This window comes from Hydra vulgaris, chromosome 09, assembly GCF_038396675.1.
Source record: "Hydra vulgaris chromosome 09, alternate assembly HydraT2T_AEP".
NCBI classification, from domain to species: Eukaryota; Metazoa; Cnidaria; class Hydrozoa; order Anthoathecata; family Hydridae; genus Hydra; species Hydra vulgaris.
The window spans coordinates 64,643,923-64,670,208 of NC_088928.1; the positions used below are offsets into that span (position 1 = coordinate 64,643,923).

The following is a 26,286-nucleotide window of genomic DNA, read 5'->3' on the forward strand; positions in this document are numbered from 1 at the left end:
TGGTTTTTAAAGATTTATTTAATTTGAAATCCATAAACAAATAAGCCTTAAGAAATAATAATTTTGTAAATGAACCGCTTTGTAAAACAAGATTTAATCAATTTTGTATTTCATATCGTTCACCACATCTATGGAATAGTTATACCAAATTTTGATTTGTTGATTACTCTTCCAGTCTTCAAAAATAAGTTAAAAAATTTCATTCTCTCAATTAAAAATATTTAAAATTTTTATTTTATTTTATATTTTTAAATATTTTTTAATATACGGTATATAATAAAACTTTATGATTCAATGTGTTTATTTATATTATAGGATCTATATCAGATACTTTTGTTTCTACTTTAATTTATATATATATATATATATATATATATATATATATATATATATATATATATATATATATATATATATATATATATATATATATATATATATATATATATATATATATTGTTACCAGACTCTGAATTTATAAGTCTACGGACTTTGAAAAGACTGTTATAAATAATTTTAGCATTTAATACAAACACAAAATATTAAAAAAAAAAAAAAAAAAAACCATAAAAATTAACATTAGTTAACAAATTGCAGATTTTATGGAAAAAAAATACAATTAATGCAAATGTAAAAATACACAAAACCAAAATTAAGAAAAAAGCAAACAGCGAATTTAAAATCATCATTAAGCTTTTTTTTTTGTTTAAATTATATCACAATCGCAGAAGCATTTAATCGTAGAAGCATTTAATCGTAGAAGCATTTAATCGTGGAAGCATTTAATCGTGATTATATTTTTCTGGAAGTAAAATAAAAAGTAAAAGTAAAATGTTAATAATAAATTTGGTCATCATTTGATTATCAATATTTGTTTACATTTAAATAACAACTTTACCAATAATAATAGAAAATAAAACTTTAAATAATAGTAAAAAAACTTTAAAGTGATCCTACCTTTTATAAAACTTTAACCTGATCCTACCTTTTATAACAAGATCATGTAACTAAATTCATTTACAATATTTGCTCTTTCAGAGATGCCTTCCTTTTGTACCTGCTTTGAATTGCTGTTTTATTTTCAAAACTGAATTTTTTTTTTGATTTTAACTCTACTTGGCGCTCTTTATGTTTTAACTTTATTTTTTCAACACAATGAGAAACTTTTTCTATTAACAAGTAACGCTCTTCTTATTTCTATGAAATCAATCAAAAGGGTTTTAGGTACTGTCTTAGTTGCAAAGTTAGTAGATGTAACTTGCAAAAAAAGTTTTACATTTTCTTAAACTTTTTGTAACAATTCTCTCTTTTCTTTAAACTAATAATTAAAAAAACAATAATGCACACACACAAAAAAAGTAAAAAATATTTTTTTTTTCTTAAAGCTTAAATTACATGAATCTCCATTATTTTCTTTTCAAAAAGTCTGAATGAACTTCTTTTCATTTTTTTTTACATATTGTGAAAACTTTTTGAGTTTATATATATTGAGTTTATATTTTTTGCATATTGTGAAAACTTATTTATTGAGTTTATATTTTTTACATATTGTGAAAACTTATTTATTGAGTTTATATATTGAGAAAAGTTAGTTTGTAAAAGTAAAATATAAAACGTTTATTGTAAATCTCTTATGTAAAATATCACTAAAGTCCATAAAAAAAGATCGAAATCTTCTATTTTTTAATTTATGTGTAATTTTTTAAATCCTACGATAATTTTCGATGTAGTTAAAGATATTATGAAAAAAATTAAATTTAATTTCATTACACCCATGCATGGGACCAGAGACCCATTTTTAGAGGGCAGATATTCTCAGGCATTAATCACCGCAAATATCTGTAAACATTATATGACTCCGGTATCAATATTCCAAAGTTTTAATTTAATGTTCAATATTAAATTAAAACTATTCAGCAATATTCAATATTATTGAGTTGTCTCTTTGTAACCTTTTAGGCTTTTCATTAAAATCCGGTATTGTACCAGAGTTCGAAAATTGTTAAAATCACACCTATTATCAAGACTAGTGATGTCACAAATATAATTATAGACCTCTTTGTTTTACCATGTTTATCGAAATTATTAGAACTTATTATGTATGTAAGACTGTAAAATTATTTATCTGAGAATAATATACTATATAATAAACAATTTGGGTTTAAAAAAATCACTCAACGGACCATGTCCGTTGAGTGATTTTTTTCACCAGTCATCGAACTAATACATTATTCATCCTATAGGTTCGATAACGATTGATTACTTACAATTATTTACATACACATGCGTACCCAAACAGCGCTTGTAAACGACCGTGCATCAATATTTCACCTTTTTTTTTGTAAAAAAAATGTTTTTATTTACAAATCGTGCTCTAAAATATATGGAATATTGTATATTAACCTAATAAAACAAACAAAAACAAAAACAAAAAAATTATAATAAAATACGAAATTTAGTATAACTCTATCGAAAATAAACAAATCAAAAAACTAGTGTATTAACTTAATAAAACGAATAATATATATATATATATATATATATATATATATATATATATATATATATATATATATATATATATACATATATTTATTTTTTTAAGTATAATTCATATCTTAATAATTATTCGGCATGTATGAATATTAAAAATAAAAAACGAAATAAATTTTTTTTAGCATTTTCAACTTTGTGTCAAAACTACAGACAATTTAACACCGAGTTATTTTCCATCACCACCAAGTTATTAATTTTCCATCGAATTTGCCGAATTATTTTTCTATTATATTTTTCTTTAATATATTACATTACAACAAAAATTTATTAAAATGATCGCCAAAAACGAATAAAAGAAAAAACTCTAATAGAACTTTTCTTGGAACCAATGCACAAATATTTTGATGTTAAAATTACTTAAAAACATAATAAAGATTTTAAAAATATCTTAATAAAAAAATTTATCGGATCATTATTTAATGTTTATAACTTACTAAATTGTTCAAGTATTCAAAATATGAGCAAAGTAAAAATATATTTTCAATTAGTAACAATATTTAAACTTTTTATTTTTTTTACTTAGAAGGTATTCCGCGTAAATTTTCGCGTAAGACACGAATTGTACTTAAGTAGTCATCCATGTTGATATAGCAACCACTCAAACTACGTTTTCCAGTAAATGATGTGCGTCCATGAAGAACTCTAAAATAATTCACGATCTCTTAAAATTATAGAAAAAAATAGAAAAAGACCAAAATAATATATTGCAATAGAAGATTGCACAAGAAAAGTAGATTAATCCCAGCCGGCACAAACACGTCTTTTAGACGTTTTTTTTTCGCATCTCAAACGTTAACACCTTTTAGAGGTCAAAATTCAGATAAATATAAGACATCTAATAGTAGTCTTCTTTTAGACGGCTTAAGGCAGCTATTATTTGTTGTCTCAAAGATAAATACAATTAGATGTCTTATAGTTATTTGAATTTAGACGTCTAAAAGGTGTTAACATTTTAGATTCTAAAAGTTCATTTTAGTGCCGGCTGGGATGTTTATTAATATATATGCATCATTAGGAACATTATGATATAAATGTTGAAAAAATTAAAATATGCAAATAAACTTTATTTATAAAAATAAACCTCCAGTTGTTGACAATTAATAAATTTCCAGAAGTTAGTTTAAGGTCGAAACTCTTGTTCCTTGCTATATATGATATCCAAAAAAGCTATGCAATGATTATAAAATTTTTCAATTTCATCAAATGATAAGCAATATAAAACATCACGATCTCCATTTATTCTAAAAACAAAAAACATCATGACCTCTATTATTTATTCTAAAAACACAAAACATCACGATCTCCATCATTTATTATAAAAATGCATAACTTTCCTCAGATTTTCAATTTATAGTTTTGTAAAGAAAACATCAAAATCAACTAATGATAATTATTTTAAATGAAACACACAACCACTTAGTTTTGTGATTTGACCCCAGATATTGTTATACATTGTTGGATTTGTTACAATGTGTAGATTTTAGGCGTGATATTTCATTGACATAACAAAATTCCTTTTATCAAAATATTTATGTTTTCAGGGGCCCATAGGGGCCAAATAACGAACTTTTGCTTCACATAACTTAGGCATTTAAAAAAAATCATTTTCTACTTTAAAAAGTTTAATAATAGATATATATATAAAATAATTTTCAAAAAAAAAATGTGATCATAAAACAAACAGAAAAAAGATTTGCCATTTTTGTGCACACAAAACATCAAGACTATTAAATGTTTAAAAGAGAAAGAGAAAATTCATTGTTCAAAACTAAAAATCCATTTGACATATGTGAAAATAAATACATAAATGTGGAAACAATATCACTCAAAAAAACCTACCCAGTGGGCATTGGGCGTCCTAACACGTCCATTGGACGTCCCTTTGACATTCTTCGGACATCTTAGGACGTCTAATGCCCACTAGGTAGATACTTTCTAGATTTAATAATAGACTGGGCTCTATTTTGAAATCTGGCAAATATTTTATTTAACGGGTAAACAATGTTAAGGCTTTAACCGGCAATTTGTCATTGCAACAATTTGTCAGTCACTGTCACTGCAAAATTTGCAAACTAACAAGTTTACATGGGAGAACCTGAACAAGAAGCAGTAGTAAGTTTTCCAAGTCGCGTTCCCCCCATAAAAAAATGTGTTAAACTTGCCTTTCAATCATCGGAAAGGGAAAGAAACACATATACGGAAATAAAATTTTAGATACAAAAATATTAGAAAAAACTTCAAACCTCAATTAAAGTTAAAGAACAGATTTTAAGTTCTCAGAAAAGTATAAAATTAAGGATAAAAAAAAAAGTAAATTTGCTACAAATATCTTTACAAATATCAGCATGTATCACTTGCTACAAGTGCCTTTACAAATATCAGTAGAATCCTTGAAAAATCAATCTTGAGATTATAAATTTAAAAAGGATTCAATCAAGATTAACTTAGTCCAACAAGAAACTGATACAGCCAGCTAAAGAACTAAGGTAAAACAATTTTTTGAAGGATATCATGTGGTAAAACAATTTTTTGAAGGATATCATGTTCTTTTTAACTAATATAGCTAATCTTAATGTTTAGACAAAATTAATTAAAATAAAAATTAGAAAATTAGAATAAAACATCAATTAAAGAAAAAGATTTCTTAGAAAACTATATTTCTTATTTTGCTGAAAACTTGAAATGCATAAATTCAAAATCAAGAGAGAAAAAGTTAACAATGGATACCCCGAGTGCTTTGCAAAAAACTTCTAAAAGATTAGCAAGCAGTGCCAAGTATTTGTTGAATTGCTGTGTATCTTATGTATTGTTAGGACATATGCAATCAGATGCACTTGAAAAACAGTTTGGGAAATATCAGCAAGGGTTAGGTGGCACATATCTGATAACTGTGCGAAATGTTATTCAAAAAATTTAGAATCGACAAAACTAGAATGTTGCTAGACGAGCAAGCAGATTTTACAATATTTCCTCTTGATCACCACCACTGTGATAACTGTGAACTTGATGTGGAGTTTGATATGTCAATATGTGAAAATTGTGAGGATCAGTTGCCAAATAAATGCAAATAAGGGCATTATATATTGCAGGTTTTATTGCTTACAAGCTTCCAGAATTACATGCAATTTAGTCTACTTTGTTATTTATTGTTTTTTTATATTTGAAGTGGCACTTGTGAATAACGTTTCACCATTGCTGTGCAAGAGAGGATTAATTGACATTTTTATTAACTGCAATAGTAAATTTCAATTGCTTGCTTGAAGTGTTAAAAAGGTTTCCTGCATTTTGGCAAACATTTTTTTAAACAATAATTGTAAAAAACACTTTGAAGATTTTGGGAAGGAATGTTTAATAAAACAGGCAAAACTTTCAACTTCAAAACAAAATACTTTGAGTCAAAAGAGTCAAAATAATTTTAATAAAATAAAGTTAATATATTTGTTTATTTTTATCAAAAAATTTATTATTTGTTACAAGTGTTAAACAGCTAAAATTAACATATAGTTTTAAAAATGAGATTTAGTCATTTTTAGCTAAACTCTAATACTTAAATTAAATAATTTAAATCTTTATTGTAATTAACTTATTTATAGATGTAAAAAAATTTCCTACAATATTTGCTTTCGAAATTTAATCAAAATATTTTGCCCTCATAAAGCTCTTTATTTGTTTCTGAAGTTTGTTTACTAAAGCAAGGATACAAAATAATTTAACAGTAAAAAAGTGGGCCTTCGTTAATTTTACAGAAAATGAGCTGTCGCAGCCTGTTTGAGATGGCCTTGTCTCAGATCAGAATCAGTAACCATTTGTGGTTAATGAATCTTCTGAGAAGCTAATTGTTTTATAATAATAATAACAATAATAATAAATATTGAAATAATCTAAATTTTTATTGAAACAACAGTAATTACTTAAACAATATAGTATAAAAATTGTGGTATAAAATTGGTAACCAATCTAGTATTAAAAACAATAGAAATCAATCTAGTATTAAAAACATTATTGATAAACAAAAGCATACCATCATTTTTGTATCAACTAGATAAGATTGTCACAATCTATAAGTTCTTGCTTTGAAAAATTAAATTATTATTTGTCCTTGTATATAGGACTGCTGTCATATTTAAGCTTAAACATCTAATAATGCCCTTTTCTAATTTAGAAAAGATGGAGAAAACATGAAAATGGATTTCTGCTCTAACTACTATTAAGCTTTAGGCTCTCTCCTATCATTGTAAGGTTGCACGTCATCAACTTTTTTACAAATACTACTTCTCTGCTTGAGTAACCTATTATCTCTTGTTCCATCAACCAAAACTCAATCTTTCCCTTCATGCTCTTAATTCATTAAAAAATTTATTTTTAGAAATTGCTCTCATCATGTTTTTCTAACTCCATACAATTGACAGTTTTCTAACTAACTTTTTCTCACTAACTCCTTCTTAATTTTAAAGTTAAATAGTTACTTGCTGCCATTTTGCTGAGAGTTTTGAAAAAAAAACACTTAGTTAAGTTGTCTGTGAAGGTGTCATAAACTTTGATATCTTATATCATTGATCTTAACAAAGGCTTGTTATGTATTAGTTTAGTTACTTTAATCGATGCATAGTTTTAACCAATCATAACCTGGTCAAACCTGGTTAAGCTGCATAAACATCAAAAATTTTGACTGGATGCAACCAGCTATTTTAAATGTTTTTACGGTTTTTCCTCGATCCTTTGAATCTTAAAAACTTAACCTATTTTTTTTGGACAGCATAAAAAAATTATTTGTCTATAATTAACTTTTGGCACTTTATTTGTTTTCAACAATTAATGTTTTTAAAATTAATTTTTTGAAAAATAAATGTTTTGAAAAACAAGTAGTCGATTTTTTTGAAATCTACTGTAATATAACTTGTTATAATTAAAAAATAACTCTTTATTACAACAATGAAATTTGTTATAATAACGCGAGACTATTGTTGTGATAACAGATCAAAAATAATGATGTTACCCAGGTGAATCTAAAAAATATGTTCCATCAGTATGACATGGAAGAGCAACATTTGAATATGCTAAGTCAGCATGATCTATATCTTCTTCTGATCTGTTTGTTGTTAGCCATACATCACCATAAAAAGTCTTAAGTGGATACCCAATAAGATTACTAATAGTTCTAACAGACTAAAAAATATAAACAGAATATATAAATAACAGAATTAAAAAAAAACTATTTTATCTAAATAAAATCCTTAAAAAAAAAATTGTTTAACAAGAAAAATAAAAAATTATTAGAAATTAAAATTATATTGAAATTCTGCTATTAATTACCTCAAGTGTCGTTGGGGTGTTTTTTACAATCGCAAAGCCATATATTGCCTATCAATCAAAATAAACAATGATTATGTAAGTATTTATGTATATGTATATAATATGTACATTTATGAACATTTTTGGAAATGACATAGTGGCAATAGATGAACTTTTACTTGTATTGCAAAAAAATATTTCACTGTGAAATTTTTCATGTTGGAAAAAAAATTGAAAATAAATATATAACACATAGCATATAACCCATAACACAATTGCTTATTAAAAAAACTTTATAACAAAGATTGTGCTATGTGTTTCAAACATTTCTACTATAAATTTTACTTAATGTAAATTTTTTTTATCGCTTAATGTATTAAAATTGGAGGTTGTCTCATGGAAAAAAAATTTACTATGTCCTTTATCAGGTTAAGAAAATACTGACTAACATATTAGATGTTTACTATATTATAGTAAAATGTTTGTAAATTTACAATTCAGTCCAAATTTAAATTGACTTTATAATATAATAATAAATTTAATATAATATAAAAATAATATAGTAATAAATTTCTATTAAGAAAATATCAATGTATAAATCTTTTTAGTTACAAAATCTTTAATGAATTCTTTTACTTTTAATTTGCCATTTAGAAACAAGATTTTTGATTTAAAAAGGAATAAAAAGAATTTGAACAAACACAAAACTATTTAGGCAAAAGTGTTGTTTTTTAAAGAGGAGAATGTATCCTCCTCTATTAAAAATGATCCATTAGGAAACAAACAAATGTTGGTTAGTGAAAAATTTGAGGAGACAATAAAATGTTTAGACACTTACCATAATGGAGATAATAAAATAGACATAGTCACCAGCCTTTTAGAAAATTTAAAAAGTCTGTTGTTCTTAATTTTATTTAAAAAAAAGTATTAAGAAACATTTAGCTCCGACTGAATTATGATTTGGAATAGGTTTGGCTGCACTGATTGCAAAATTTATGTTATAAATAACAGTTGGTAAAGCATTGACGGTAATTCAATTTCTAAGGAAAGTATTTTAAGGCAAAAACAATTAGGAACAAGTTAAGATAAGATTAAGTTAATATTTCCAATGGCTTCACATACCATGCTAGATTTAAAATGGCTTCACATACCATGCTAGATTAATGTCACAGGGAGTTTTTTATTAACATAACATCTTCTTCAGCCACAAATGAGTAGTTTGTGAATATAGTATCTGTGCAATAAAAAAAGCTGATTCATGAAATATGTGTCAAAGACACTTTAAAAACACAAAAAACACCGTTGGTATTTAAATGAAAGATTTGTGGCTATGTGCATAGCTAATTAATGTTTATCTGTAAACTAATTACATAATTAGATTTTTCTATTCCATAATTGGTTTTTCTTTGATTTGTTAAAAATATAACGAGATAGAAGGGCTGAAAACCAGTTGGGACTAGGATTTATTTCCAGATTATAAACGATGTTAACAATTTGTCACTGATCTTCTTGATCTTCTACATCACAGTGCAAAACGTGCTATTAATTTTAGTCAAGACTTCATTGAGTTATATAGAGAGATTTCAAGAATAACTGAGCATTCTGTTGGATTGGTTTAAAACCTAATGGTTTGGATGTTTTTTTTTTAAATGTTTTAATGTTGGAATGGTTTAAAACCTTAACCACTATTAAGTAGACTCCTCATCTGTAGTAGCCTTCTTGGCCTTGAGGAGGTGAATAACAACAACAACAACAAAAAAAAAAAAACTTGCTCTTAAACCACATTTTTGTGGTTTAAGAGCAAGGTTTCGAACCATTGGTTTTGAAAAACAATTTACAAAGAAGTTGCTAAAAAAGGTTTATCTCCAGCAACACCATAAAACTCTTTTACTTTATTTATATGATTAACTTATTTATAATTACTTTTTTAGTTTAACTAAACAATAAACTTCATTCACCTGGTATGTGTATTTGATGCTTTTAATCAAATCAAAAAAACACTTATATCATTATTTTTTCAACATTTGCAATCCACATTAAATAAGTGACAACTGCAAAAAATTTTATTAAAATAATACGTTGTTCTGTCAGTTGTAATAATGTATAAAACGTCCAAGAATTTTTGCTAGAGGAACTTAAAAATAGCATTATCAGGACTTCATATTCTCAATTAATGAGTTATTTATCTAATTCTTTTTAAAATATTATTATAGATTATAGATTTTTTTTTTATTGAATTAAAATGAAATTCCCCCACCCCCCCCCCCCCCCCAAAAAAAAAAAAAAAAAAAAAAAAGTTTAATATACACTACCTCAGATCTAATAAAAAAATAAAATTAAAATTAAAATTTGAAAGAATTTGTTATTAAAATAAATTCAATAATGTCCCTTGTAGTTTTCAAGAGGAGTATTAAAAATATCAGAAAATTCTGCTTTTTGCATTCATCAAAGTTTAAAAAAAAATATATTTTTAAAATTTTATTAAATATTTAAAAACAAAATTTTTTAAAGGATTTTTGAATTTTAAAAATTCATATTTTGTAAACATTTTTTGAATAGAATATCAATATTTATTTAATGACTAGTTAAGGCGATATGGATGGTTAAGCACCAAACCAACCTATACTAAAAAAATAAAAAATAAAAAATGATTTATGCAGTGTTTCTTTGCAAACAACAATATACTATACTTATAATTTTTAAGTGAACTGGACAGCAGTTACTTTGAATTTGCTTGGTGTTGAAAACTATTTAATTTTGCACCTCCTTTCAACATATTTGTTGTTTAGGCTAGTTAAGTGCTATGCCCTGGACAAAAAAAAGGTAGAAAAAAAAATTAGGTAACTTCTCCCTCCCCCTTCAGGATTTTTTTGAAAACAAAACAAAACATATACTAATAAGACTATAGAATTGTTAGTATAATTTAATGTATATTTTAATATATTGTAATAATAATTTTAATTTTTTTTTTTTTTTTCAACATCTTTACTTCCAACAAGGCTGCAAGCAACGACTATTAGAGTTAAAAGTTACTGGAAAAAAATAGATGAAGTTTATAGAGCAAGATAACAATTGACAGACAACTTAAAAGATTGCAAAATATATCAATCAGGAAAGCAGGTTTGGAGGTTGGCTGGTTGGCTGCAAGGCATGTCCATTTATGTTTGCAATCTGTTTTTGTATCTTGTCTAAAAAAAAAAGAGCATCATTGGAAGTTACTAATTTGTTACTAAAAATTACTACTTTGTTAGATAAACACAGCATGGAAAAATCAGTTTAATCGGTTAATCCTTTAATCAGTTGCAAAAAGCCAACAAAAAACATGATATAGTCACAGACACTCTTCCAGTAGATGATTTTATTAAAAAAACTTGTCAACAAATAGACCAATTTAGAGACTATCACTATATAGCCAAAAATCAAGCCACTTATTTGCAGTATCTGAAAATAAAATTACCAACCAATCATATTTTATATTTAGATTTTGTTGAATATTGAGATGCAGTACAAGGTTTCCATAGGAACAACAGTCTTGCAACAAAGCATCTTTTAGTTATTTACAAATATGGAAATTTGGAAGCCTATCTTTTATAAAAACTAACAAAAATATGTCTTTTTACTTTTTAAATTGGAGGTTTTGTTTATTGACCTATCAAAATTCAACTTTTTATATTTGCTAACAAACTTTAAGGTAGCCATTATGTATAAAAGGAGACATTCAAAAATTCAATGTCAAAGTTTTATTATAGTCTAGAGTTGCATACAATAAAAAACTAGAAGGTTTTTTGAAATTTTGTTTTTAAAATATAGAGCTTCAAAGTATGAACAAAACATGTTTTTCCTACTGAAGTTTATATTTTTGGATAAAACAGAAATTTCAAATGGCGATATCTCATAAACCACAAAAGCTGGAAATTTCAGCTTTATGCTGAAATTTCAGGTACTGCTTTTCTCATTGATATAAACCAACCCACCAATTTATATCTGAGGTGGTCCATGTTGGACCTTGGTCCACTTAGCATGCAATAACTCATAGGCAAAAATACTGAATGATAAAAAATACTGTATGTTTTGATTACTGGAATAAACACAGTTTGAGATCAAAACAGATTTTTTCTCACTTTCCTTCAAAAGTTTATTAAATGTTAAATGAATTTTTTATAAATGAATTTTTTTGAATTAAATGAATTTGATATAATAACTAGAAATATTATTCTTTAAAGTCTAAATAAACAATAATGCAGGCTTTTGATCAGTGGGTAAAACTGGAGAACATAAAAACAATTTAAGCAGTTTAAACAATTTAATTTTGCTTGAAATGTTATTAAGATCTCAAAAGTTTGAGATCATTAAATGCCAAAACAATGTGTTTTAAGTAATAAAATTAAATAGAAAGTATAAAATGATCATTATAATAAATTGGTGGCAGGAAAAATATGACAGGTGGCGGGAAAAAAATTGTTCGACAATTTTTCATTTAATAAGAAATCAGTTACGTAGAGCCGCTGTATTCTCCGGATACAGATCAGAGTTAAAAGTAAAACTTAATGAAAGAAAGTTATAATTAAAAACATCAAATAGGTGGAAGTTTTTTGTTCAAAAAATTTCGATTTGGGTGATTCAAAACGATATGCTAAAAAGGCTATACAGAAAAGTGATAAGGTTTATTGCGAATTAAAAGCAAAATATAAAAATAAATGTTTTACTAAAAGATTAATCTTAAATAATGATTTTTTTAATAATTGACTTCAGCCGATCAGTATTGATCAGCAACCTTAAAATAATTATTTCCAGTGTTGGTTTAATGTTTCTGGTGCTACCTGGTATTTAGGTTTTTCCAAATTTAGTGGCACAAAAAAATACACACAAGTTGTTTTAATTTATTAAACTTCCAAATTGTTTCAATTTATGTTATAAATATTTTTGTTAATTTATCTTTTTCAAAATTTCCAAGACTTACTTGCACTATATAAGATAAATTCATTTTCATTAAATTTATTTTCTGATCTCAGTGTTGATGGCTACTATCCTCTGCTTCCAAAAGAAATTCCCTTTATTATATATATATATATATATATATATATATATATATATATATATATATATATATATATATATATATATATATATATATATATATATATATATATATATATATGCATCTCTTTATTATTTCTACAAATAATATAATGGTTGCTGCTCAAAAGAGCATCTCTAGTTACATCAACCAAAACTCATTCTCACATGACTTGACTTTGACAATGTTGCATCCTTCTACTGTATCTGTCACTTCATGCTCTGAAGAGTTTTTATATGGTTTTTTTAATATAGTTATTTAACTATATTTCATATAATTTTTCCCTGCACTTAAATGGTTTGAAATTCTCTCACACTGAGAGAATTTCAAACCATTGAAATTAAAAACTTGACAAAAGACTTAAAACCTTTAAGTTTTCAAGTGTTCTGTCAACCTTTCCTTGCTCTTTAACAATATTCTTTGTTTATTGGATGCGAATTTTATCTTAAAAGATGCTGTTTTTTTTAGGCAATGAAAGCTTTTCTTAATATCAATGAACAAATATTATACATATTTGGCAAAATGATATGTAATGATAAATGATATGTAATGTAACCCAGTACAATCTGCTTCATGTCCTGCTGCCTTGTAGGATACGCCTATTTAGGCAAAGGCTAGGAGATGCCAACTCCGATTTAAAACACCCCCTGCCTTGGGGCTCTTGGTTGAGTAAAGGCTAGAGATGGTGTCTCGATAAAAATACTCATCTTGGGCAGATGTTAAATGCACCCAGCTACTGTCTTGTAGAAGGCCTCCTAGGCAAAGACTTAAGGGGTAAACAGATTCTATCTGTTGACCAGCCTCGCACCCCTTCTTCATCTATTAGGCTGGCACAGATGTATTTTTAATACATTGTTTCCAGTTTAGGATGTTGAATGCTGGATCTTCTTGACTCAATGCATGGGTTTGCTTGTGTCACTGTTTTTATGACTAAGCAACTCATTCTATTATCTCCTTATGAGGGTACAGCTTTAAAACTCAGTTTTATGGTTCTGAGGCCGGCTGGTAGTCAGGTTTCCCGAACTCTGTGGTAGCTCTCAGAGAGGCTGATTCCATCAACAGCTGAAAAATATCAAAGTACTAACAGTGCCATGTTGCGCATGGATGGTGTCCCTGTTTGTACTTTTGGTGTGCATTGCGGAGGCCACATTTGGAGCCCTTTGTTACGGCTTAGGGTTAATTAGTAGTAATGAGGCAATTGCTTGGGCTATTAAACGGTGTTCTGAGTACTATCTATGCTTTGAGTCAAGTTCTTCAATCTAATTTAAAAATGAATAAAGTACCAAAAACTATAAAACACAAAAAACCATCATCATCACCAAGTTCTCTAAACCTATCATTCACTAATATTCGTGGTCTTCGAAGTAACTTTTCTTCTGTTGAGTCTTATCTCTTGCAAAGTTCACCAGACCTACTTGCTCTTTGTGAGACTAATTTGAGTTCGGCTGTCTCATCTTGTGATCTTAGTGTTGATGGTTATCTTCCTCTGATTCGTAAAGACTCCAATAGTCACATGCTTGGCCTGGGCATTTACATTCATAAGAATTCACCTGTTTGTCGTGAAACTAGGTTTGAATCCACAGACTATTCTTTCATGTGCTTTTGTTTAGCACCACTTCACTCTATTGCCTTTCTCTTTGTTCTATATCGCTCTCCTTCATCTCAAGACTGCACTCTTTTTGATGTTATTTCTGATCATATTGACCAAGCCCTCTCTCTTTATCCATCAGCTAATATAGTTGTTGTCGGTGACTTTAATGCTCACCACTCTGAATGGCTTGGCTCTAGTGTCAGTGACTCTGCAGGCATTAAAGCCCACAACTTTTACCTTTCTCAATCCCTAACTCAAATAGTCAACTTTCCAACTCGCTTTCCTGACAACCCTAATCATTTACCTTCTCTACTCGACTTATGTCTTGTTTCTGATCCTAGTCAGTGCTCAGTTTCTCCGCATTCACCCTTAGGTTCTTCTGATCACAGTTTGATCTCTCTAAAACTAATATCTCATTCTTCTTCATCACCTGAATCCCCCTATTACCAAACCTCTTTCAACTACAGTAAAGCTGACTGGGATTCTTTCCGTGACTTTCTTCGTGATGGCCCTTGGGTAGAAATCTTTCAACTTCCTGTCGACAAATGTGCTTCTTACATAACTTCGTGGATTCAAGCTGGCATGGAATCTTTTATTCCCTCTCGACGATTCCAGGTCAAGCCTCACTCTCCTCCATGGTTTTCCTCACACTGTGCTGCTGCGATTGCCAATCGAAACCGTTACTTCCATATTTATCAGCAAAACAATTCTCCAGAAAACAGACGTCTGTTTATTACTGCTAGAAACAACTGTAAAAAGGTTTTGTCTAACGCCAAAACCCGCTATTCTCAGGTCATGAAATCTCGTATCTCATCTCAAAAATTAGGCTCTCGTGACTTCTGGAGAATCTTTAATAATATCAATAATAAGGGCAAATCTATAATTCCACCTCTCTTGTATGGTTCAGACTTTGTCACCTCACCTAAAGACAAAGCCGAACTGTTTGCTAAAAACTTTTCATCAATATCATCTCTTGATTCCACTAATTGCGTTCTACCTGATATTGCCAACAAACAGGTTGATCCATTGCTTGACATTCATATCACTCCAGCATCTGTATCTAAAGTGATTTCCTGCTTAGACTCTTCTACAGCTTGTGGCCCAGACAACATACCTGTTATTGTCTTGCAGAAGTGTTCTCCGGAGCTGTCGTCTATACTCTCAAAACTATTCAACAAGTGCTTATCAGAGTCTTATTTTCCAGCCTGCTGGAAAGCCGCATCTGTTATCCCTATCTTCAAAAATTCTGGAGAGCGATCCGATTCGTCTAACTACTGTCCCATAAGTCTTCTTCCTATCATAAGCAAGGTTTTTGAATCTTTAATTAACAAACACTTAATTTCTCATCTTGAATCTAATAACTTACTTTCTGACCATCAATATGGATTTCGATCTTCTCGTTCTACAGCTGATTTGCTAACAGTAATAACTGACAGGTTTTATCGTGCATTAGATGAAGGTGGAGAGGTTAAGGCCATCGCTCTTGACATTTCAAAAGCATTTGATAAAGTTTGGCATGCTGGTCTTCTCCATAAGCTTTCTTCTTATGGTGTATCCAGCAACATCTTTAAGATCATTGAATCCTTCCTTTTCAATCGTAGCATAAAAGTTGTCCTCGATGGACAACACTCTTCTTCTTATTCTGTAACTTCAGGGGTTCCTCAAGGTTCTATCCTTGGCCCTATACTCTTTTTAATTTACATTAACGATCTTCCAGATATTCTCACATCTAAGGTGGCATTGTTTGCTGATGATACTACCATTTATTCTTGTCGTGATAAGAAACCAACACCCTCTGATTGCTTGGAGGGGGCATTTGAGCTTGAAAAGGATCTCACTTCTGCTACAGCATGGGGCTCACAGTGGCTGGTGAACTTTAATTCAGATAAAACTCAATTTTTTTCAGCCAATCGTTATCGCAATAATTTAGATCTTCCTATATTTATGAACGGTGATGTACTCGATGAGTCACCCACTCTTCATCTTCTAGGATTAACTCTTACTTCCAATCTTTCTTGGAAACCATATATCAAATCGGTTGCAAAATTAGCATCTGCTAAGGTTGCATCTCTTTATTGAGCTCGTCACTTTCTTACTTCGGATTCTATTCTCTATCTCTATAAATCTCAAATCCGGCCTTGTATGGAATACTGTTGCCATATCTGGGGCGGATCTTCTGATGATGCCCTTTCTCTTTTAGACAAGGTGCAAAAACGCATTGTAAACATAGTTGGACCTGCTCTTGCAGCCAACCTCCAACCATTATCACATCGTCGTAATGTTGCTTCTCTTTCTCTTTTCTACAAATACTATAATGGACACTGCTCTAAAGAGCTAGCGTCTCTTGTGCCATCTACTAAAATTCATTCTCGTGTTACTCGTCATTCAATTAAGTGTCATCCTTTTTCTGTGACTGTTCCTAAGTGCTCCAAAAACGCTTATTCGTCTAGTTTTTTTCCTCGAACATCAGCTCTTTGGAATTCGCTTCCTTCATCATGCTTTCCTGATTCGTATAATTTGCAATCTTTTAAATCGTCCGTCAATCGTTATCTTGCTCTACAATCTTCATCTTTTCTCTTACAGTAACTTCCAACTTTAATTAGTGGCTGCTTGCAGCCTTTTTGGAATTTAATATTTTTAAAAAAAAAAAAAAAAAAAAAAAAAAAAGAAAAAAAATACAGAAGAACTTTATTTTTTAATTGAAACTGCAATTTATCCTAAACTAATTAAACGTCAAAATGTGTCAATTGTTTTGGATAATTTGTGATGAGACTGTAACTGCTTTAAAAACTAATCTATAAAAAATGTTGACAACACAGTTTTTATAGATGGATGAATTTTTAAAATTGTTAATGTTGAAGGAATTTATGAAGATACTTTTACTAAGGATAAAAATTGTGCTGTTTTTTCATCAAACAATGATAAACGTTTAAACTTTCCTATAAATTTGGCTGATGGTCGAAAAAATGCCTCTTGAAAAACAAAGTCATAAAATAAAAAAATTTAATATAAGATACTTCTTGTGCTTTTTTCCATCAATGTCATGAAATAGTTGAACTTGTAAAACATTTACTAACGACAAGTCATAAGTAAGTCTGTCACATTTTACTAGTGACCCTATTGGAAAAGCATTTGGAAGACTTTGACTTTTGAAGGATCAGGTGGTACCTATTTTATAAATGCTTAGCAAATATTACAAAAAAGTTGACAATAAAAAAACTAAACTTTGTTTGAATACTGGTATCACTGCTAATGATTTAAAAGTTTTATCAAACCATTTTTGTGACAAATGTAAGTATGTAAAACAAGATGACATTTTGTTTAATGTGTTTCATAATCTTCTGGTTAATGAAAGCAATTTGTCTAAAAAAACTAAAACATCTTAGGTTTACATTGATGGCAGTAGAAGATAATCCAGTTAAAGATACATTTTATATCTAATGATATGACTTGGATTTAAAATAAAATTTTTTATTTTAGTGACTTTATTAATGACGTTTTAAATTTAATTAAGAACTTTTAATTTATAATTATATATTATATACTATAATTATATATTATATATATAACCGAATATTTTATAATTATAATTATAACAACCTTATTTTATAACTATAGTTATATTAACAACTCATTAATTATTAAAAACAAAAAAAGAAAAGCAAATGCTTCCATGAAAAAAGACTTTTTGAAAAATTACAGTTTTTTTAAAGCTGTATGTTTACACGGCTTGTCATTATAGTAGGCCATGGTATAAATACATTACACCTTTGAGGAATTTTTCTTTATTTTCTGATAAACATGCAGAAAAGTAATAAAAAAATAATAAAACAACTAATGAAATACTAATCATAATAAGAGAGTAGTTGAAAATAATAACTTACATTCTATACTTAGACATCCATTATCAAGAGAAACATGAAGAGGGTAAATATTAGCAGGTATCTATAGATAATAAACATTAGCAAGTTATATAAAATAAAAAAAAGAGAATAAAAACAAAGCATTTTTTATGTAGAAAATCAAGTCGAAAATAAAGCAATTAAAAGTAAGTAAAAGTAAACAAATTTACAAAAAATTTTATTTAAAATAGTTTATATATAAAAAAACTTTAAAAAAGCTAATTTATATCTTATGAACAAATGTTATAAAAAATGTGGAAAAATTTAAATCCTTGCCCCCATTTGTAATAAAATAAAATTAGCTATTGAGTCATTCCATGCCAACTGGACCAAGGTCCAACATGGACCCCCTCAGATTTTGATGAAACTTATTAGGTTTGTTAATATCAATGAGAAAAGCAATTCCTGAAAATTTCAGCATAAAATCTTATGTGGTTCATAAGGTGTAGTCGTTTGAAATTTCTGATTTTTCCAAAAATAAAAACTTAAGTAGCAAAAACATGTCTTGTTCATACTTTGATGCTCTATATTTTAAAAACAAAATTTCAGAAAACCTTCTAGCTTTTTTTATTGTATACAACTATTGACTTACTTTAATAAAACTTTGACATTGAATTCTCAAATGTCACATTTTTTCCATAATGACTACCTAAAATAGCTAAAAAATTATTTGCAAATATAAAATGTTGATTTTTGATGAGTCAATATACAAAATCTGCAATTTAAGAAGTGAAAAGACATATTTTTTGGGTACTATGGGGAAGTTACAAAATCAAAACAATGGAAATTGCCCAAAATGCATTAAAAACAATAAAAACAAAGTTATTGTTGTACTTTAGTTTGTGTTATATATTCTAATACAAAGTATGTATGAATTTAAAAGTATTTCACAATAAGTACTAGAAATAAGTTTTTAATTAAGCTTGAATTAAACTCAGTTTTTAAATAGCCCTAGCTCCTACCTGCCCCCTCCCCCCCCCCTATCCCAAGCATTTACTTTTTAACATGCACATTTTTGTCTAGAACTTAGAAAGAAATATGTCTGATGTATGAAGTCTCTATATACACAAACAAAGAATTCAACATACACATTTAAAAGCTGTGACATAAAAAACAAGCAAATTATTGAGTTTTCTTTTTATATCTTTATATATCTTTTTATATCTTTTTTTTTATTTACAAATTTTATCAATTCCTATATATTTATTGTGCCAAAACTTATAGAAACCTTAGTTTCAAAACTTGTTTTTAAATAAATCTTTTTAGGTATTAATAAAAAGTGAATGGCAAGTGCATTGCTAGATCTAACTCAATGTTCCATTGGAAAAGCATTAAATTATAGTTGTCATGAAGTAAAATTTACCAAAATCAAAAAAATTTGTAATTGGACACTTTTTATAACACGGTGTGTCTGGTTTTATCTCTCATGTATGAAGTGCTATAATACCCAAACACACCACTAAACATACACATATAAAAACTGTGAAATTTAGTTTTAAATGTCAGACAGTAAAAAGACTATATATAAAACTTATAAGTAGCCTATTAGGTTAAAATGAAAAAAAAGACTTTCTAGTCTAATTTACCCAATATTTAATACCATGGCCATAAATTTTGTAATATTTTTCCAATACACTCACTATTCCACCCCTCCCCATTAATTTGACTTATTCATTATCATGTTCAAATTTAGATTACAACTTATACCAAGTTAATATAATAACTTATATAAGTTATTTGATTTGTCAACACAATGCACAAGTTGATTGTGTAATAAAAAATATTATCTAATAAACAATCAATAAACATTGCATCTTTCTAATAAATTTTTGCTAAAAAACTATGGTGAATTGATAGGATCTGTTAGTGATTGTAAACTGGCCCTAGCTACAAGTCTTTTGACAGAGCCCCCAACGCCATCACAAGCACTCTTTTCATGTGATGTGGCAAAAAAATGCCATTCTGCAGATACTTTATGATCTAGTTCATGGTAACATAAATTAGATGCTTTTATAATTTTTATATTGTGAACCTGCACCATCACTAAAATAAATGCAGTGGTTAAAGTAAGGCATCAACTCTTTTAAATGATTTATTACTTCATAAATGAAACAATGAACTGAGTTTGTATTGTGTTGCAAATGATCTGAAATAATACAAACAATTTTACATTTTATCATACTTTCTTCCATATAGTAAATAACAAAAGGATGTCGTTTGACTGTTATTCCAATGGAAACCTTGTACTGCATCTTCAATTAAAAAACTGTAATTTTCAGCGAAGTCAAGTTATGCTAAAATATGATTACTTGGTAATGTTATTTTTAGATGCTGCAAATATGCTGCTTGATTTTTGGCTATATAATAATGATCTCTTAATTGGTCTATTTGTTGACAAGCTTTTTCAATAAAATCATATACTGGAAGAGTTAGTGTAACTATATCATGTTTTTTGTTGGTTTTTTGCCACTGATTTAAGGTGATTTCTACCAAGCTGTGCTTATCAAATAAAGCAGTAAGATACTTTTTAAGTGTGTTGGTATCTGGACAGTTATCGCAACTGTGCAGCATACAATCTCGATTTGTTAAGTCACATGCAACTAATGTCAAGAGGTCTTTATAGTCTTAAATATCTGGTATTTTTAATGCTAAAAGTTTTGCATTTTTGTGGTACTCACAAACACATACTAAATGGAGACCTGAAGCACCTCCAATAGGAATACACCACTTAGGTCTAAGTTCACAGAACTTAGAAAACCCAATCTTGGCGTCAACTGAAATTTTAATGAACTCTAAATAAAGTTCTTTTATATTAACTAATAGAAGTCTTTTTTGAAAATGTTGTCTTTTACCATTAACTTGGATTGAGACATACTGTTTCATACCTGGACACATTCGAGAGTATTCATCTGATTTTTAAAATTCATGAACTTGATTTTTTACTTTATCACTAATAGATTTTCCTTCTTTTTTAGATAGTTCTGCCATTATGCCACACATTTGTTTCAAATTCCTTGCAGCTTTTATCATTCTAAGGAAAGCAGAAAAATAGTTTCGTGCATAATTAATGCTCCAACTCTCAGGAACCAAAGTCAGTAATTTAAGTTTTTCTGATTTCAAAGAAACTTCAAATTTTGCTTTAACTAATTCCATTAATGAATCCAAGTCTTGTTTACTTTCGCAACACAGCTCTTTTGTTTTTGGTTCATCCTTAATTAAAGCTGGAGAAACTCCCAAAACAGTTGCTATTTTCTTTTGGGTTGCAGTATGGATTTTGTTCATTTTTCTTTTTGCATAGCTGACCCTGTCTTTATGAGCTACTAGTTTTAAAGGTGAACAACCAACGCTATTAATGCTTGAATCAAAGTTTTCTTTTAAAATGTTAATCTCATTAAAATCATTATCTTTATGTTGACATGAATCGCTTCCATAATCTTCTTTGTTATTTCTTAAATACAGCATTTTTTGACATTCTGTATAAAGCTTATGACCAGGTATTAAATCAAACTCCTTCGCAACATCCAAACTGATTACTCTGATAGATTCTAAATGGTAACACAATGATAAAACATTAAAGAAGCCATTATCTTTTAAAAAATTAATTAAATTATGATTTATATATGTCAAATTTTTTTTAAAAACTTTTTAATTTAACTTTGTGTTTGCTGAATGGATCACAACAAAAGCTTCCATCATACAAAGTCTCAAATCTATCCAAGTAGACCTTTTCATGGTGATTACAAATAGTTTGAATATGATTGACTTTACTCCGCAAGTGTACAAGTTCTTGATCTTTTTTTGTTAATTCCTCAAAACCTTTAATTTTTTTGATTTTGGTAAATTTTACTTCATGACAACTATAATTTAATGCTTTTCCATTGGAACATTGAGTTAGATCTAGCAATGCACTTGCCATTTACTTTTTATTAATACCTAAAAAGATTTATTTAAAAACAAGTTTTGAAACTAAGGTTTCTATAAGTTTTGGCACAATAAATATATAGGAATTGATAAAATTTGTAAATAAAAAAAAAGTTATAAAAAGATATAAAGATATATAAAGATATAAAAAGAAAACTCAATAATTTGCTTGTTTTTTATGTCACAGCTTTTAAATGTGTATGTTGAATTCTTTGTTTGTGTATATAGAGACTTCATACATCAGACATATTTCTTTCTAAGTTCTAGACAAAAATGTGCATGTTAAAAAGTAAATGCTTGGGATAGGGGGGGGGGGAGGGGGCAGGTAGGACCTAGGGCTATTTAAAAACTGAGTTTAATTCAAGCTTAATTAAAAACTTATTTCTAGTACTTATTGTGAAATACTTTTAAATTCATACATACTTTGTATTAGAATATATAACACAAACTAAAGTACAAAAATAACTTTGTTTTTATTGTTTTTAATGCATTTTGGGCAATTTCCATTGTTTTGATTTTGTAACTTCCCCATAGTACCCACTATTTTTTTTTCTGAAATCACTGAAATAAAGTCTATCAAATTAGAAGAAAAAAAAAAATTAAAACCAGTGTTGGTCCTTGGTTACCGGTGGTTTGAAGTGAAGGCACATTTTCCTAAGATTTAGCTGCAGCCATTTTTAGAAGTCTATAATTTTTTACTGATTTGTATCTTATCAGTAAATTTTAAAAAATTTGGAAGCCTACCATACATAGAAACTAAAAAAATATGTCTTTTCACTTCTTAAATTGCAGATTTTGTATATTGACTCATCAAAAATCAACATTTTATATTTGCAAACAATTTTTTAGCTATTTTAGGTAGCCATTATGGAAAAAATGTGACATTTGAGAATTCAATGTCAAAGTTTTATTAAAGTAAGTCAAGAGTTGTATACAATAAAAAAAGCTAGAAGGTTTTCTGAAACTTTGTTTTTAAAATATAGAGCATCAAAGTATGAACAAGACATGTTTTTGCTACTTAAGTTTTTATTTTTGGAAAAATCAGAAATTTCAAATGACTGCACCTTATGAACCACATAAGATTTTACGCTGAAATTTTCAGGAATTGCTTTTCTCATTGATATTAACAAACCTAATAAGTTTCATCAAAATTTGAGGGGGTCTATGTTAAAATCCTAAAATTTTGGTCCATTTGGCATGGAATGACTCTTTTTATATCTTAAACTAAATAGAAATTATTTGTAGGATTTAAAATTTTATCAAAAATTCAATTGTTGGTAAGAAAACTCCAACAAATAGCTTTAAATGCTCACAACAAAAAATTATTTTCTGATGAAATTTAAAAATCTGGCAAGGAATTTTAACTTTCGTCAATATAAAATTGAATATATATATATATATATATATATATATATATATATTTTATATATATATATTTTATATATAATATATATATATATATATATATATATATATACACATATACATATATATATATATATATATATATTTTTTTTATAAATATATATATATATATATATATATATATATATATATATATATATATATATATATATATATATATATAAAAAGGGATGTTACGCTAGAAAAGGATGGTTAGGATCAAGGTAGGGTAATTCTTGTATCACTCACACGTCGTTTTTTTTATAAAGTTATCATTTAAACTTTTGACTTTGAGTAAACCTGATAAAAAGTTAAATACAAAATAATAATAATATTTAATAGTGATTCGTTTCTGGAAACTAATTTGTTAAATAAATTGGGACCACGATATGTTATTGAGAATTTTAAGAGTCTTGTTGTTTCGAAAGGTATTTTAAAGTTGCCTGTTGCTCTTGTTTTAGATTTATTTATATTGTTTTCAAATAGTTTGTTGCAAAATGTTCTGGAACCAGACTTAGTTTATATTTAAACATGAAAAGTATTTTTTGAAAAATATTTATTTGAAATATATTTAGTGCGTTCATTTGTTCCAGTAAGGAACAAATGAACGCACTAAATATATTTCAAATAAATATTCCAGTAAATTTTTGAAAATATAGAAAATTTTAGACAAAACAAAAAATTACCAAAAAGTTTTTAATAATTTAAAACTTTTTATTAAAAGAAAAATTTTATCTGATAAAATATCTCTCACTTTTTATTTGTCAGGTTTTGAACTTCATATGGATAACTTGACTATTTCCTACAAATGCAAAAATCTTCCAGCACAAATTAAAAACCTAATTTGCTGTCAACGGTAAAACTGATCATGCAAATGATTTTTTTTTATGATTAACTTTAAATACTTAATAAAAATAATTACGTAAATGACGTCACTTTTTTCAAAGATATTTAAAGCAATAAATCAGGAATTTTTATGCTTAGCAGTTAGTTTTGATTTTAAAAATAGTCTAGAACATCATTTTCAAACCTAATAATAATAGCCAGCAAAAAAATTTGGACTAAACCAAAATTTACCCTGAGGGTCGCAGGGGAACTCTATGTCATTGTTGATCGCAAATAATTTTCGATAGTCTTTAGTCTACTGAAACATTATTATCTCATCATTAGCACGTAAAACATAAAGATTCAATTAGGTTTTGTAGAGTATAGACAGATTAGAAATGCATGGTGTAATCTGTTTCTCAATTAAAAATAAAAATGCGTCTTTTATTAGCATCTTTGTCGCTACTGTAAATTTCACATAAGCTTCTAAATAAATCTTTATTTTCTTCAGATAAATTTAACGGATCAAAAGAAATACAGCTGCTAAGGTCATTAAACCTTTTAAAAATATCTAATTGGTTATGAATAAATTTAAACTTTAAAGAAGGTTTCACATTTAAAGCGCATAATTGAACCCAATCATCAACTCATTTGTCTCGTCAAAGTTCTTCTGCCATCCTTTTTTTTTTTAAATTAACATTAGCCGATGCCATTAGTTAAATGCAGTTGCATTTTGTTTTAAATAAGTTTATTTTATTAAATAGGCAGTTAAGTTGGGTATATAAAAAAAGTTAAATCAATGTATTGTTTTATTATTGTTATTACTACTGTTTTATTATTATTGGTATTTTTATTTTTATTATTATTGTTATTGTTTTTAAGTAAAACTTATTTTGATGATAAAGTAAAACTCTCAGCCTCCATCAAATTTAAGTAAAACTAAATTTGATGGAGGCTGAGAATAAAAAAGCCCCAAAATTTTTGCAACACCTGCCCCAAACGTAAGAGCAACAAGACAATAAAATATTTTTTTACTAATCTTATATAAATTTATATTTGTCGATAAATTTTAAGTTTCATAGTATTATACTTCAGCGTTCAAAAATTTTGACCGCACAAAGTTTGAACTTGAATACCCCCCTCCTCCCCTTAAATTGAGGGATTGGAAATTTATATGGTCATAACTTTAGAACACTAAAAAATTATTCAATGAAACTTAAAATTTACCAACAGATATAAATTTAGATGAGAATAGTAAAAAAATTATTTTATCTACTTGAATATATATATATATATATATATATATATATATATATATATATATATATATATATATATATTTACATATCGTTTGATTTAGTGTTGTATTAAAATAATACAAAACTCTTGTTCGTTGAAAAGTGCTCAATATTTAGGAAATTTATTTTGATTATATATAAATTTCAAAACAGAGCGATTTATAATTATAATTAAAAACGATAAAGAAAAAACTTTTATTATGGAACTTTCAGTTTCATGCCTAACGGCAATCATCAGCCATATATTACAAAATTAACGATATAAACGCTCCACCAGTCGAGCACTCTACTTGAATTCGTCCACAAGATGGAGAAATTAAACTTGCAATACTCAATTAAAAATATCTCAATACCATCAGAGAAAGAATATATTTTACAATTACTGGCAAAGCCCGAAACGCTTATTAAAGCAATGAGGTG

At 27.6% G+C, this 26,286-nt stretch overlaps 1 long non-coding RNA gene across 1 annotated transcript; it reads right to left on the reverse strand.

Moving 5' to 3' along the window:
- Window positions 1-2,870: 2,870 nt before the first annotated feature.
- On the reverse strand, window positions 2,871-24,583 carry LOC136084940 (uncharacterized). The gene is made up of 6 exons (XR_010640955.1): window positions 24,498-24,583; window positions 18,401-18,461; window positions 7,870-7,917; window positions 7,553-7,722; window positions 3,638-3,797; window positions 2,871-3,198 (listed from the first exon to the last, which is right to left on the reverse strand). It is a non-coding gene; the product is annotated as an uncharacterized LOC136084940 (long non-coding RNA).
- Window positions 24,584-26,286: the final 1,703 nt, after the last annotated feature.